The sequence below is a fragment of the Dendrobates tinctorius genome, unplaced genomic scaffold (genome assembly GCF_039654945.1).
Source record: "Dendrobates tinctorius isolate UK_male_01 unplaced genomic scaffold, ASM3965494v1 ptg000177l, whole genome shotgun sequence".
In the NCBI taxonomy this organism is placed as follows: Eukaryota; Metazoa; Chordata; class Amphibia; order Anura; family Dendrobatidae; genus Dendrobates; species Dendrobates tinctorius.
In genome coordinates, this window is record NW_027361844.1 from 2,204,047 (window position 1) to 2,218,352 (window position 14,306).

The 14,306-nt window shown below is 45.2% G+C and overlaps 1 protein-coding gene across 8 annotated transcripts in view; it reads left to right on the forward strand.

The window, feature by feature from the left end:
- The window catches only part of LOC141054222 (aldehyde oxidase 1-like), a 409,838-nt gene that overhangs the window by 32,511 nt on the left and 363,021 nt on the right, over positions 1-14,306 (forward strand). Inside the window, exon 2 of one of the 8 annotated variants that reach the window (XM_073551456.1) lies at positions 10,859-10,975. The exons of the other annotated variants lie outside the window; for them this stretch is intronic. The gene's annotated coding sequence lies outside the window, so the exon portion shown is untranslated. The remainder of the gene's footprint in view (positions 1-10,858; positions 10,976-14,306) is intronic. 8 annotated transcript variants of the gene reach the window in all.

The following is a 14,306-nucleotide window of genomic DNA, read 5'->3' on the forward strand; positions in this document are numbered from 1 at the left end:
TTTTTTATTTTTATTATTATTACATATATATAGCACCATTTTCTTTCCCATTAACCGCCAAACGAGGTCCAGAGCATCCAAGCCACATGATCACCAAATAGTAGAACAACAAGAACCACAACTAAAATGAAATGAGATAAAAACATAATTAAAATTAAGAGTAGTAAGCGATGAGCATCCCCAATCCCCAAAAGACAAGTGAGGAAAGCAGGAAAAAGGTCATATGAACGGGGTGTAACTAATATTCTCATTGAGTCCAGATGGATGGACCGTACCAAGGGTCCATATCCACCTGGACTCCACCTGGGCCAACCTTTTCGAAATACAGCCCCCTCGTATCCCTACCTCCAACATATCAATCCCCCTAAATCTAAGCAACCTGCCATCGCAGTTATGGTATTTCCTAAAATGTCTGGGGATGGTTTTTAAGGTGACTAAATCATCAATGGCCGCTGCTGCCTGAATCCCAAGCACGTGTTCACGAACACGCACTTTGAGTTGCCTGGTTGTCATGCCAACATAGATCTTGCGGCAAGGACATGTTGCATAATAGATAACATTTCTGCTAATGCATGTTATCCTCTTTTTAATTTTAAACTCACGGAGCCATCCTGACTTGAGAATGAGTCCACACGATCAATGTTGGCACATGCAACACAGTGGCCACAGGAGGAACAACCAGCCAGCATCGGCCCTTGATCCAAGAAGGTTCTAACTGGGATCCCAGTATAGTGACCCTGCACCAATCTATCTTTGAGATTTCTTGATCTCCTTGCTGTATTCGCCGCCTTTTCTGGAACCAATTTCGCAATAACAGCATCCGCTCTTAAGATGTGCCAAGATTTATTCAAGATCTCTCTCATACGAGCGAATTGAGAATGAAAGTTAGTCACGAACCTTAGCATGTTTGGCTCCTCCCTACGCCCAGCACCATACAGCAGGCTGTTCCTAGAGGCATACCTTGCTCTATTAAAGGCTGCCTGATATAATATAATTCAGGCAGTACCCACAGGACAGTTCCTGCGTTTGCGGAGGCTATGTTCCACGGATGAGGAATTCCTCAAACAGGCCACCGATTTGAGGGGTAGATTGGAGGAACGTGGCTACAGCAAATGCATGATTAAGAAGGCCTTTAATAGAGCAAGGTATGCCTCTAGGAACAGCCTGCTGTATGGTGCTGGGCGTAGGGAGGAACCAAACATGCTAAGGTTCGTGACTAACTTTCATTCTCAGTTCGCTCGTATGAGAGAGATCTTGAATAAATCTTGGCACATCTTAAGAGCGGATCCTGTTATTGCGAAATTGGCTCCAGAAAAGGCGGCGAATACAGCAAGGAGATCAAGAAATCTCAAAGATAGATTGGTGCAGAGTCACTATACTGGGATCCCAGTTAGAACCTTCTTGGATCAAGGGCCGATGCTGGCTGGTTGTTCCTCCTGTGGCCACTGTGTTGCATGTGCCAACATTGATCGTGCGGACTCATTCTTGAGTCAGGATGGCTCCCGTGAGTTTAAAATTAAAAAGAGGATAACATGCATTAGCAGAAATGTTATCTATTATGCAACATGTCCTTGCCGCAAGATCTATGTTGGCATGACAACCAGGCAACTCTAAGTGCGTGCTCGTGAACACGTGCTTGGGATTGAGGCAGCAGTGGCCATTGATGATTTAGTCACCTTAAAAACCATCCCCAGACATTTTAGGAAATACCATAACTGCGATGGCAGGTTGCTTAGATTTAGGGGGATTGATATGTTGGAGGTAGGGATACGAGGGGGCTGTATTTCAAAAAGGTGGGCCCAGGTGGAGTCCAGGTGGATATGGACCCTTGGTACGGTCCATCCATCTGGACTCAATGAGAATATTCGTTACGCACCGTTCATGTGACCTTTTTCCTGCTTTCCTCACTTGTCTTTTGGGGATTGGGGATGCTCATCGCTTACTACTCTTAATTTTAATTATGTTTTTATCTCATTTCATTTTAGTTGTGGTTCTTGTTGTTCTACTATTTGGTGATCATGTGGCTTGGACGCTCTGGATCTCGTTTGGCGGTTAATGGGAAAGAAAATGGTGAAATATATATATGTAATAATAATAAAAATAAAAAATCTTTATATAAAGTTGTTTTGTACAATAATAGAGATATATGATATATGCTATAATTATAATTGTACCATAATAGTTTTGCCATTGCTATATTATTGTGCCTTGTATGTTATGACTGGTATATGTCATTATTGTACTATATTTTCTATTTAATAGATGTTAAATATGATTAACTAACATCATTTATTATTATATGCAGTGTGCTTTAATATATGGATACCAATACAAATATTTGGGCCAGTACTAACATTTCTACCAATCTAAGTATGAGGTCCTGTTTGCATTCTGTCCTCTTATCACGCCTTTTTAATTGTACACTATGATTGTTTGCATGGTTGAGACGGTCCCAGCGCTCTTGCTCTGTACGCGCATGGTGCTCGCCCGCTGCTATGCCTGTTGACTCTCGGCGTCTCTACTGGTGGACTGGGCACACCCCGGCCCCGCCCACTGGTGACGCCGCCATGTCTGGCTGGCGGCCGAGCATCATAGCGCATCATTTAGGGGCACTGAGCGCGATTTCCGGTCTGGCGGTTGTGCACACCGCGACCGAATACTATAACTAGCTGGGACATGATTTGACTGATAGACCCCTTGAGGAAGGAGTCCGAAACGCGCGTCGGGACAGACGCGCTGGCTTAGGAGCGGCACCACCCGTCACTACTTACGTTCACAGGTAATCATTATAGATTATTTCATGCTATGTCTCTTCTGCCATCTGTATGTGGGACTGGTTGGGTGATGCTGTGACTACGGATGTCTATTTGGTATTATGGGCAGGATTTATGGGCAATACTTGTTATAATTGCTGTGGCATATCCCCACCATGTGGTACAGTTACTATTCATTGGAGGTATTTTACCACTCCAAAATGTTATCTCATGTGACACAGGAAATAACGCTAATTTAAACATATGCTGCTATATTGACATACTATAGCCACGTTTACTCCATTATAGGGGATTATTAAAAACTTAATCAATATTTTGCCTTTTTCCGTCCTTATATGGATGTGACATTGGCCCCATTATTGGGGGTTACCAGTATTTATTGGATGCTATTGTATTATTTTTCCTGTGCTACATGTGGCCACTAGGTGGTGTCACCTTTTATAGCGCCTCAGTGTGATATATTGTTGCGATATCAACCCCATTATAGGGGACTTTTATTAATTACTTTATCGCCCTATTTTTGGCGTCTTATATCAGGCCATATATTAGGTGACGCTAATGTATATAAAAAATAGTGTTGGTACTGGCCTCAATATGAATGCCTGCATTTCATTGCCATAATATAAAGAAATTTGGTATACAAATATCTATACACAACATAAAGAAGGATTTTTCCAGCGTCCCCAGGAGATAAAATAATAATTGCTTTATTGAGAATATAAAATCTTCATACCATCAGGAAAAAACGACATAAAGAGGCGTATGGAGGGGAGCAATTTCCTACGCGTTTCACCCTAAGAGGGCTTAATCATGGAATGCCATGAGCTGAATACTTCTTGTTTGTACAAATATCTATACTGTTTTATTCTTGCATCCGTGATGTTCTTCCTGGACCTGCGCGTCCTTGAGAGTTGTGAGTGGTGTTGCACCTTACACTTTTCTACTTCCTACCAGTATTTGGTGATGTGTTTTTTAATTGTGCACTAATAAAATTTGTATTTTCTATGCATATTTTGCCTTTTGATCATCCTTTCTATGAGTACTCTATGTGGTAATTGATGATAGGCCATTAATCCTTCTTCCATATGGTTAATTAACCATGTGGATTCATCAGACTTGTTGGCATTTACAACAAATGTAACTCTAGGAGCTCATGTAGTCCCCCCCCCCATCACCTTCAGAGTTATGCCATGTTTACAATGTACCCAGAACATGTTGTTGAGAACAAATATGATAACAAGTATAGTCTCCTTGAAACAGAGACTTCTAGTCTACAGTGTCATAAGAACAATAATATGTTAAAGGCATTTGAAGTCTAAAAGGTAATTAAAGGGATATAAAAGCAAACCATTAACTCTTCTATATCACTGGTAAAGCTGTCTGTTTGAATTTGAAGTTCAAATGATTCATTGATTTCTATGAAACACGAATTCGTAAAGTTTCTTCTGCTTCCATGAAGTAAGAAAAAACAAGACATGCACAATTCAGACAAAAACTCTCAGTTCATGGTTAAGTTTAGAAAGGCCCAACAATTCCTTAGGTAAATGATGTGTTTGTGAACAGACAGTGATATAATAAAGGGGAGGATAATACATAATAATTATACTTTGATTCCTTAATCTGGAAAAAGGAGATGTCCGTTTGCCCATCTTTGAATTTTACACTGTCAAGACTATTCCTTAAAGGTGATCTGATGCTTCCCAATCTGAGGACAGCTTACAGTTTCGACCGAGCCATGATTACCCTGTGTCTTAAAGGGAACCTGTCATCCCCCCAGGCGTTTTTAACTAAAAAAGCCACCTTGTGCAGCACTAATGCTGCATTCTGTCAAGGTGGCTCTTTTAGTTGGGGTCCCTTCCACCGCTGAAAGAAACGTTTTTATAGTTTGTCACTCATACCTCTAGTTTGTCCGGGGGGCAGGTCTTTCCCCCCGGACGAGTAGAAAAAGGCAGAGCCAGCTCACCTGTTGTGGTGTGTTGTCACAGCCCAGCAGTCTCTTCTGATTTATTCACACTGCGGGGCGGGATCTAGGGCTGCGCATCCACGCAGGCGCGAGAAGGAAGACATCATGTGATGTCAGTGGACGGGCAGCGCTAGCTGCGCATGCCCAAGAAACAAGATTACAGCACATGCGCCGGGAAAATAACTGAACGCTGAGGAGGCAGTGCCCAGAAGAATGGAGGAAATGACTGATGGCTGTGAGACGTCTGGGTCCGGGGGAAAAAGGAAGGAATAGTCCAGCTGATGCAAAAGGCTGATTTATTTGAAAAAAATAAGATTAAAATCGGCATACCGCAGACAGAAGCGGTGACACAGCTGGACTATTCCTTCCTTTTTTCTCCATCAATTTTCCAAGTGATGCACTTGCAGTCCGTGCTGACAACACACCACAACAGGTGAGCTGGATCTGCCTTTTTCTACTCGTCCAGGGGGAAAGACCTGCCCCCCGGACAAACGAGAGATATGAGTGCACTGATACACAGCCACTGCTAGATTTTTCTGCTGGTACATTCACTCAGAGCACTACATTGTCCTTGCAGTGTACTGAGCCAGAATCTGACGCTGATGAAACTCAGGTGCCCCTTCCTGCATACTATACCACCTTACACGGTGACACAGAGGAATGTGCACATGAAATTGAAGAGGAGGTGATGGATGACCCAGTTGTTGACCCAGATTGGCATCCATTGAGGGAAGAGGGTGCCGCTGCCAATAGCTCAGAAGAGGAGGAGGATCCGCAGCAGGCATCGACATCGCAACAGCTGTTATCTGGCAGGCCCGTAGCAGTCCAAAAATGGTTTACAAAAACCCAAAGAGTTGCAGGACAGCTTGGCCAGACGGTCAAATTAGCACAGTGTGCAAGGCCTCAAAATGTCTTCCATAGTAGGAAGAGTGCAGTGTGGCACTTTTTTGAATGAAATCCTAATGATCAGGCCAAGGTTATCTGTAAGAAGTGCGCAAAGACCTTTAGCCGAGGGAAAAATCTGAGAAATTTGAATACCAGTTGCATGCTTAGACATTTAACCACCATGCACTTGCAAGCGTGGACGGACTACCAAACCTCACGTACCACATGTGCACCTGCTCCGAATGAAGGAAATCAGCAATGCTACATCGCTTCCCCCACTGTAAGCTGACCGGTTAGCACACCACCAGCAGCAAATGTTGAGGTGTCGCCCCAAGGCCAAAGCAGTCAGGGAATCACAATGTTATTGCTACGACTTTTCCAATTCCTCCATTTTCAGATGCTGAATGTCCAACATCAACATATGCCATTTTTTCAACCTCCCTAACTGGGCTGCCTCCCCTCCCAGGGCCGGGGTCACCACCTGGCGCACGCACCCGTGTGAGTGCCGTTGCCCTGGACAGGTGGGTGGGCCCACTCTTGGGTGACGGCACTGGCACAGGGTCCCTCATAGTACAATCAAGTGTCTCTGACGGTGGGGGTGCACACCCGCCGTCAGACACACCGGCGTACTATGAGGGGCCCTGTGCCAGTACCGCCGCCCACAAGTGGGCCCCCCTGCTTGCGCAGGGCCCCAGCACTTGCAATACTTACCTCTCCCTGCTACACCGCTGTGTAGTCTGGGCTGTTAAATCCTTCACTGGGACTGCCAATACAAATTTGGTGAACTGATAGATGATTGTTAAGACGTAGCTATGCCCTGTCCTGCTGGGCTCTATCTTCAGATGATCAATGGCTTCCATTTGTTATGGACGTCGACTCACAATGAGATGCAGTGGTGGTTTATCATCAGCTTTCATGGTTTTCATACTCACAGACGTGTGACATTCCTGCCCACATTTTTAAATGTGTCCTCTCATGCCAATCCAATAGAATCGCCTACAGCCTGTGGCTTCTGTCTTTTGCACTCCAAAGTTACCTGACAGATCATGATAGGCAGTGAGGACAATGTCTACATCTCTCCCTGTGATCACAATTTGATGGAGATGAGTAACGGTGATGAGATCCACGACACTGCGATACAGCAAAGCTTTTTTCACAAGAACTGTTTTCGCTGTCTCCACAGCAAAAGTAATTGAGGGTCAGCATCGCCTCTGAGAATTCTCCCGGGAGTTTTTCCCGTGATTAGTAATTCCCAAATTTCTGCAATCACTCGACTTTCCGTCTGTACTTGTATCCATCTCATTTCTTCTTGCGGAGAGTCTGAGCTGTCTTACTGAGACTGAAATATATATGAAGATTGAAAAATACCCCAACAGTGTATACTGGTGTACGCTTCGAATACATTACCCTTTTTCAACTTTCTACAATCTTGTCGAATCCATACTGGGCCTGAGACCGTCTGAGTCTGCCTCCTGATATATAGACATAGATTTTTAATGTGTAAACTATGCTACATATATACCTGTTATCCGGTGATACAGTACCCTTTCTCAACTTTCTACAATCTTGTCGAATCCATACTGGGCCTGAGACCATCTGAGTCTGCCTCCTGATTATAGATGAGCGGTGTTCGAGTCGACGACCATTCGACGAACTTGCCTTCTGTTCGACGAACCGAAACAAACTCAAACACTAGCGGGGTGGCTCAACACTACTCCTGATATATAGACGTACATTTTTAATGTTTAAACTATGCTATATATACCTGGTATATGCTGATACTGTACCCTTTCTGCCAGGAAGTCCTCCTCCACCCACCACTCTAAGGGTATCATTCACACCTGGAACATTGGCCCGCATGTGTGATTATTTCTTGCGGATCTTCTTTTTATATTGTGGTGTGACCCATCCTGAGCGTGTGAGAGTCTGTGGGTTACTCCTGCAATTTATATGTACATTTAAAAATTACCCCAACACTGTATACAGCTCTACGCTTGTGATACATTACCCATTTACTGCTTTTTATATTCTGGTCTAATTCAAACTGACCAAGTGAGAGTCTGTTTCTGACTGTGGAAATAAATACTGAGATTGACAATGACCCCTATACTGTGTACAGCTGAACGCTTCAGATCCATTACCGTTTTACGGCTTTTTATATTGTGTTGTAATCCATGCTGAGCCTGAGAGCGTCTGTTTCTGCCTCCTGAAATATATACAGAGATTTAGAATGTTTAAACTATACTATATATACCTGCTATCTGGTGATACTGTAGACTTTTTCTACTTTTTATATTCTTGTCTAATCCATACTGAGCCTGTGAGCGTCTCTGTGTGACTCATGAAATATATAGGGAGATTGACAATTATCCTTTTACTGTATAGAGCTGTACGCTTCTGATACAGTACCATATATCTGATGTTATTTTGGGTACATTTTCTCCAAAATTTGGAAGTATGGTGGAAGAGGCCGCGGACGTGGGTGTGGGGGGGCCAGCTGGTACTGATGGTGGTGGTGCATTTGCTGGTAGTGGCAAAAGCACAATAGCAGCTAAGGCAGGAGGTGTTGAGCCTGCGTCTTGGTCTGGCTCCAGAATGCCTGGAAGGCTACCTTTTCTGGGAGTAGTTTAACTGCTTTTAAAGCCGGAGCATCAGGAACTGGTTTTGGCTTACATTGCCGAAACAGACTCCAGCAAATATGCCCTTCTCTTCTGAAGTTTCAAAAAAATGCAAGCTCTGAGTTGTCAAGTGCTGGCTCCTGGTCAGGAAGAACCCCTTTCCTTGTGTCCTTCACCCCACCAAAAGTGAATGATGCAGCAGGCCACACTTCACATTAGTCCATGTACTGTAGCTCTTTCCCACATACCATGCCTGGGTTATCAAGTCAAATCGTGAATTCCCCAGTCCAAGATGAATCTGACATCGAGTATGGGGGCCAGCCAGGGCAGTGGGGTTAATCGGTACTGGGCCGGTGTCTCAGAGGGATGTGTCACGGTGGTGGTGACCCGGTCTGTGGGCATGGGCGTCCATGCAAAGGGATGAATAATGTTTATAGGAGAATGATACGTGACGCCACCTGTGGTTTCTGATCAGATTGACCAGCGCTGCAGTGTCGCTTCTCTGGGACAGATGTTGTGGTGCAGCTAAGATGTAGAAGCCCTGCACAGGTAGGGCAATAGTAGCAGGGCAGATGAAAGAGTTGGTAGATGGTGTGCAGTGCAGGATGTAGCAGAGCCGTGCGCCAGGCGCAGGAGAAAGATGACAGACACAGTCGTGAAGTTCTTTTGCCTGTACTTGGTAAGTGCCGTACAGGACCCAGAGTACAGATGGAGAAGGAGTTGGTCAGCCTGGAAGCAAATTAGGAATTCTGTCTCTGCAGATAGGTAGTGTGGTATCCGTTCTAGCGCTTATCTGAGGTACTCGCAGTACTGAGTTCACTGAAGTTCCCCCTGTTGACTCTCTTTTGAAACTTTCTCGTATGGCAGGCAGCTGTAGCCTTTTCCTTCTGGCTCACACAAGTCGCTGCTGGGGCCTCCGAGCCTTAGTTGGGAACAGAGCATTTACAGCTGCTACTTCCTCCGGTTTCTGCTGCAGGATCGTCAGTGACCCTACAAACTTGGAGACCGGAATCCGGACCATGCGCTCCAGCTAGGAGTGAGCCTTAATTCTGCTCATCCTCCAGCTCCCCTTCTCACATCCACACACTTCCCCTTCCCTTCACAGACTGCCCTAACTTCCCTCCTCCCGACCACAGAGAGCAACTCCTCAGCAGTCAGGTTCAGAGCTCTCCCTGCTGGCCTGGAGTGGGAACTGTGTTGTGTGTTGCTTTAACTGCTAGAGAGATCCTTCGTTGCTCCCAAGCATGACATCACACTCCCTAGGAGGAAGGTAATGTCACTGTGGCGACCGTACTCCTGGGGGCGCCACAAGTGCACTGATGCCCAGCCACTGCTAGATTATTCTGCTGGTACTTTGACCCAGACCACTACATTCCCCTCGCACCACTGCACAGCCAGAATCTGACCCTGATGAAACTCAGGTTCCCCTACACGGTGACAAAGAGGAAGATGCAGATGAAAGTGCAGGTTCCTTGAGCAGGTGGGAGGAGGCATACTCATGGGCGACGGCACTGGCACAGGGCCCCTCATAGTATGCAAAAGTGTCTCTGCCGGTGGGAGGGCCCTCCTCCTGCCGTCAGACACACCACCGTGCTATGAGGGGCCCTGTGCCAGTGCCATCGCCAACGAGTGGGCCCCCCTGCTTGCTCAGGATCACAGCACTTGCAAAGTTGAAATACTTACCTCTCCCTGCTCCATCGCCGTGAGGTCTTCTGCGTTTCCTGACTGTGACATTCTGGTCAGAGAGCGCGATGACATCACGTCTGTACGCCCTCTGCCTAAACAGTCCAAGTGCAGAGAGATGGAAGATGGGGACGACGAGAAGTCCAGACTAGTACAGGGATTCCCTAGAGAGGAGACTTATTTAATTGTTTTAAAGGTTGGGAGCAATTTTTGGGGAGCACTATACTCTGGAGAATGATATATGGGGCCCACCATACACTGGAGCATGCCAAAGGTGGACATCAGACACTGGAGCAGTATTTACAGGGCCCATTATACACTGGAGCATTAGAATTGGGGCCCATTATATATGCAGCATTATTTGGGCCCATAAGACAGTGGAGCTTCATCCATGGGGACCAACATATACTGTAGCATTATGTGGAGCTCATCATATACTGTATGGAACATTATATGGGACCAATGATTCTGTATGCAGAAATATATGGGCCTCATTACTTTGTATAGCGCACTATGCGATGGCCATAATACTGTATGGAGTAATATACTGTCCGTTTTTGGAGCTATTGGAGAATTTAAAATGGATATCAGTCTTGTGATGTAAGAAGTGAAGTATTTTTCATTGTACTATACCTATATTTCTCTGCCGTATCCGAGGATCATGAATTGTGGCATGTGTTAAAGGCGCCCATTGACACTCTTTGGCCCTGGGCCCATGAAAATCTGGAGCCAGCCCTACCCCTCCACAACTTTAGCCAAATAACCCCCAGTTTTCAATGCCTAACTATTATTATAAAGTAAATTAAGGTTGACAAGCTTAAGTAATAAGAATTTATGTTTTTGGCATTAAAATGGGCACTGTAGGTGTGTTTCCTGTCCACCACTCACTGCCGACTTTTCTTCCACATTGACTTGCATTGGGTTTTGTGTTTCAGTCGGCCTTCGACTTTTCACGATAATCAGATGATTTCGTTCGGCCCGACTTTTGCGAAAGTCGGGTTTCGTGAAACCCGACTCGACCCGAAAAAAGGCAAAGTCGCTCATCTCTAACTGTAAGTGATATCTGTAATTTGTATGTAACCCCTTCTCATGTACAGCACCATGAAATCAATGGTGCTGTATAAATAAATATTAATAATAATGAGATTCACCTATTCAAGTCTATGAGTGGAAAAAAAAAATCAGATCCCATACGGATTAACCGTGTATCATCCAATTTTAAAGATCGGTTGCAAGTCTTAACATAGGAAACTGTATTTGTAGCGGTTGAGTAAATTTTATTACCTGCTCATGTATAATAATGAATGCCATACAGATTAAAAATCATTAGTTTTTTTCTGGATCAAAATCGGACATATTTTTTTACGCCTCTGTGAATTTACTCTAAATCTAGAACTATTTTGAACTAGATCACTATGAAAGCTGTAGTGGGCGTTTAGAATACAATAGATACTGTATTTCTCAATCACACATTGTGCTCTAAAGGCCCCTTTACATTTAGCGATGCACCAGCGATCCCGACAACGATATGACCCTGTCAGGATTGCTAAATGGTCGCTAGTGAGCTGCCACACAGGCAGATCTCACAGCGACATAGCAGCGATCTAGCGGACGATACTTACCTTTCAGACGCGGCGATCCTGACGTCCTCCCGTCCGCGTCCACGCATCGCTCATCGCGCCGATGAGCGATGCGTGGACGCGGACGGGAGGACGTCAGGATCGCCGCGTCTGAAAGGTAAGTATCGTCCGCTAGATTGCTGCAGCAGGAAGCCCAGCAGGAAGCGCCCAACGAGAAATGGAGCTGTGCCATCTCGTGCGATCAGCGATGGACAGCGGGGGAGCCGGTCGGATGTAAGTATCACACATAGCGATATCGCTAGTGATATCGCTGCTGCGTCACCAAATCGGTGATGCTTTAGAGATATTGTTAGCGATATCGCTGTGTGTAAAACCCCCTTAAGTTGTGGAACTTGATATAATCTTGTTATTACAGTTTCTTTGATTGCAACATAATTGTGCTATTTAATGCTCACTTAAATCGTGTCTACATACATTAAACCTTTAGGGCTTTTTCACACGTACGTGTTATGTTTCTGAATTTTGCATGGCACTGCAACAGCATAACTAAGTGTTATGATCCACATTCCTTTCTTTTTTTATATACACTACAGCTCAAAAGTTTGGGGTCACCCAGACAATTTTGTGTTTTCCATGAAAACTCATAATTTTATTAATCAGATGAGTTTCCAAATGAATTTAAAATCTAGTCCAGACATTGACAAGGTTCGGAAAAAAGATTTTTATTTGAAATAATAATTTTCTCCTTCAAACTTTGCTTTCGTCAAAGAATGCTCCCTTTGCAGCAATTACAGCATTGCAGACCTTTGGCATTCTAGTAGCTAATTTGTAGAGGTTATCTGGAGAAATCTCACCCCATGCTTCCACAAGTTGGTTTGGCTTGATGGGCACTTTTTGCGTACCATACGGTCAAGCTGCTCCCACAACAGATCAATGGGATTGAGATCTGGTGACTGCGCTGGCCACTCCATTACATATAGAATACCAGCTGCCTACTTCTTCCCTAAAGAATTCTTGCATAATTTGGAGGTGTGCTTTGGGTCATTGACCTGTTGTAGGATGAAATTGGCTCCAATCAAGCGCTGTCCACAGTGTATGGCATGGCGTTGCAAAATGGAGTAATAGCTTGCCTTATTCAAAATCCCTTTTACCTTGGACAAATCTCCCACTTTACCAGCACCAAAGCAACCCCAGACCATCACATTACCTCCACCATGCTTTACAGATGGCGTCAGGCACTCTTCCAACATCTTTTCAGTTGTTCTGTGTCTCACAAAAGTTCCTCTGTGTGATCCAAACACCTCAAACTTGGATATGTCTGTCCGTAACACTTTTTTCCAATATTCCTCTGTCCAATGTCTGTGTTCTTTTGCCCATATTAATCTTTTCCTTTTGTTAACTCAGATATGGCTTTTTCTTTGCCACTCTGCCCTGAAGGCCAGCATCCCAGAGTTTCCTCTTCACTGTAGACATTGACACTGGCGTTTTGCATGTACTATTTAATGAAGCTGCCAGTTGAGGACCTGTGAGGTGTCGATTTCTCAAACTACAGACTCTAATGTACTTGTCTTGTTGCTCAGTTGTGCAGTGGGGCCTCCCACTTCTCTTTCTACTCTGGTTAGAGCCTGTTTGTCCTCTCCTCTGAAGGGAGTAGTACACACGATTGTAGGAAATCTTCAGTTTCTTGGCAATTTCTTGCATGGAATAGCCTTCATTTCTAAGAACAAGAATAGACTGTCAAGTTTCACATGAAAGTTCTTTTTTTCTGGCCATTTTGAGAGTTTAATGGAACCAACAAATGTAATGCTCCAGATTCTCAACTATCTCAGAGGAAGGTCAGGTGTCAGGAGGCAGCTGGATAACGCTGCCACTCAGGTGCCAAGGGCAGGTTACCAGAGAGAAGGGTACCTACTCACCGTGGTGAGAGCCAGGAGTGCAGCGTTGGTATAGATAGACCAGCTTCAGGACCTGCAGGGAGGGCGGAGCGGTAGTAAGGCGCCTGAAGTCTGCAGGACCTGCGGTCACATTACGGCGCGTCAGAGAAGCTGGGTGGGGCCACAGACAAGCTTTAGTAGCGCTAACAGTTATGCTGATAATAATGTGGCTCAGAGTAATCCAATAGTCAAAACAAGCCATAAGGTCATACACGGCGCGGGCGGCGAGGTACTGGAGGGATGTACAGAGGGAGGTCAATAATGTAGCCAAGGGTCATACACAGGACGGGCAGCGAGGTACAGGAGGGGTATTCCAAGGGAGGTCAATAACGTAGCCAAGGGTGGTACACAGGACGGACGAGAAAGTACCAAATCAGCAGACAAGAGACGTAAACTGTGACGGGACCGGATCAAGCACCAAACAGACACACAACGACAGGTATGAAGCACAGGCAGAACAGGGTCAGGCACACTCAGCTAACAGTATAAACGACAGAGGACGGCTCTTCCATGAGGCCATAGGAACCCTCCCTGGATCCACAGAGAGGCTTTCCATGTTAACTCTTACATACCCTAAACAAACCTGATGTCTCAGTAAACCATGACAGTACCCCCCTTTCAATGGGGGGCCTCCGGACCCCCAGGTCTCTCAGGATATCGAGCATGATATGCCCTAACCAGGCGATCAGTGTGCACCGATCTGGCTGGTACCCAAGACCGGTCCTCCGGACTGTACCCCTTCCAATGCACCAAGTATTGCAAAGACCCACAAACCCATCGAGACTGTATAATATGATGAACTTCGAATTCCATATGTCCGTCAACCAATACCGGGGTTGGAAGAGAACCAGGATCCTCCACCACCGAAC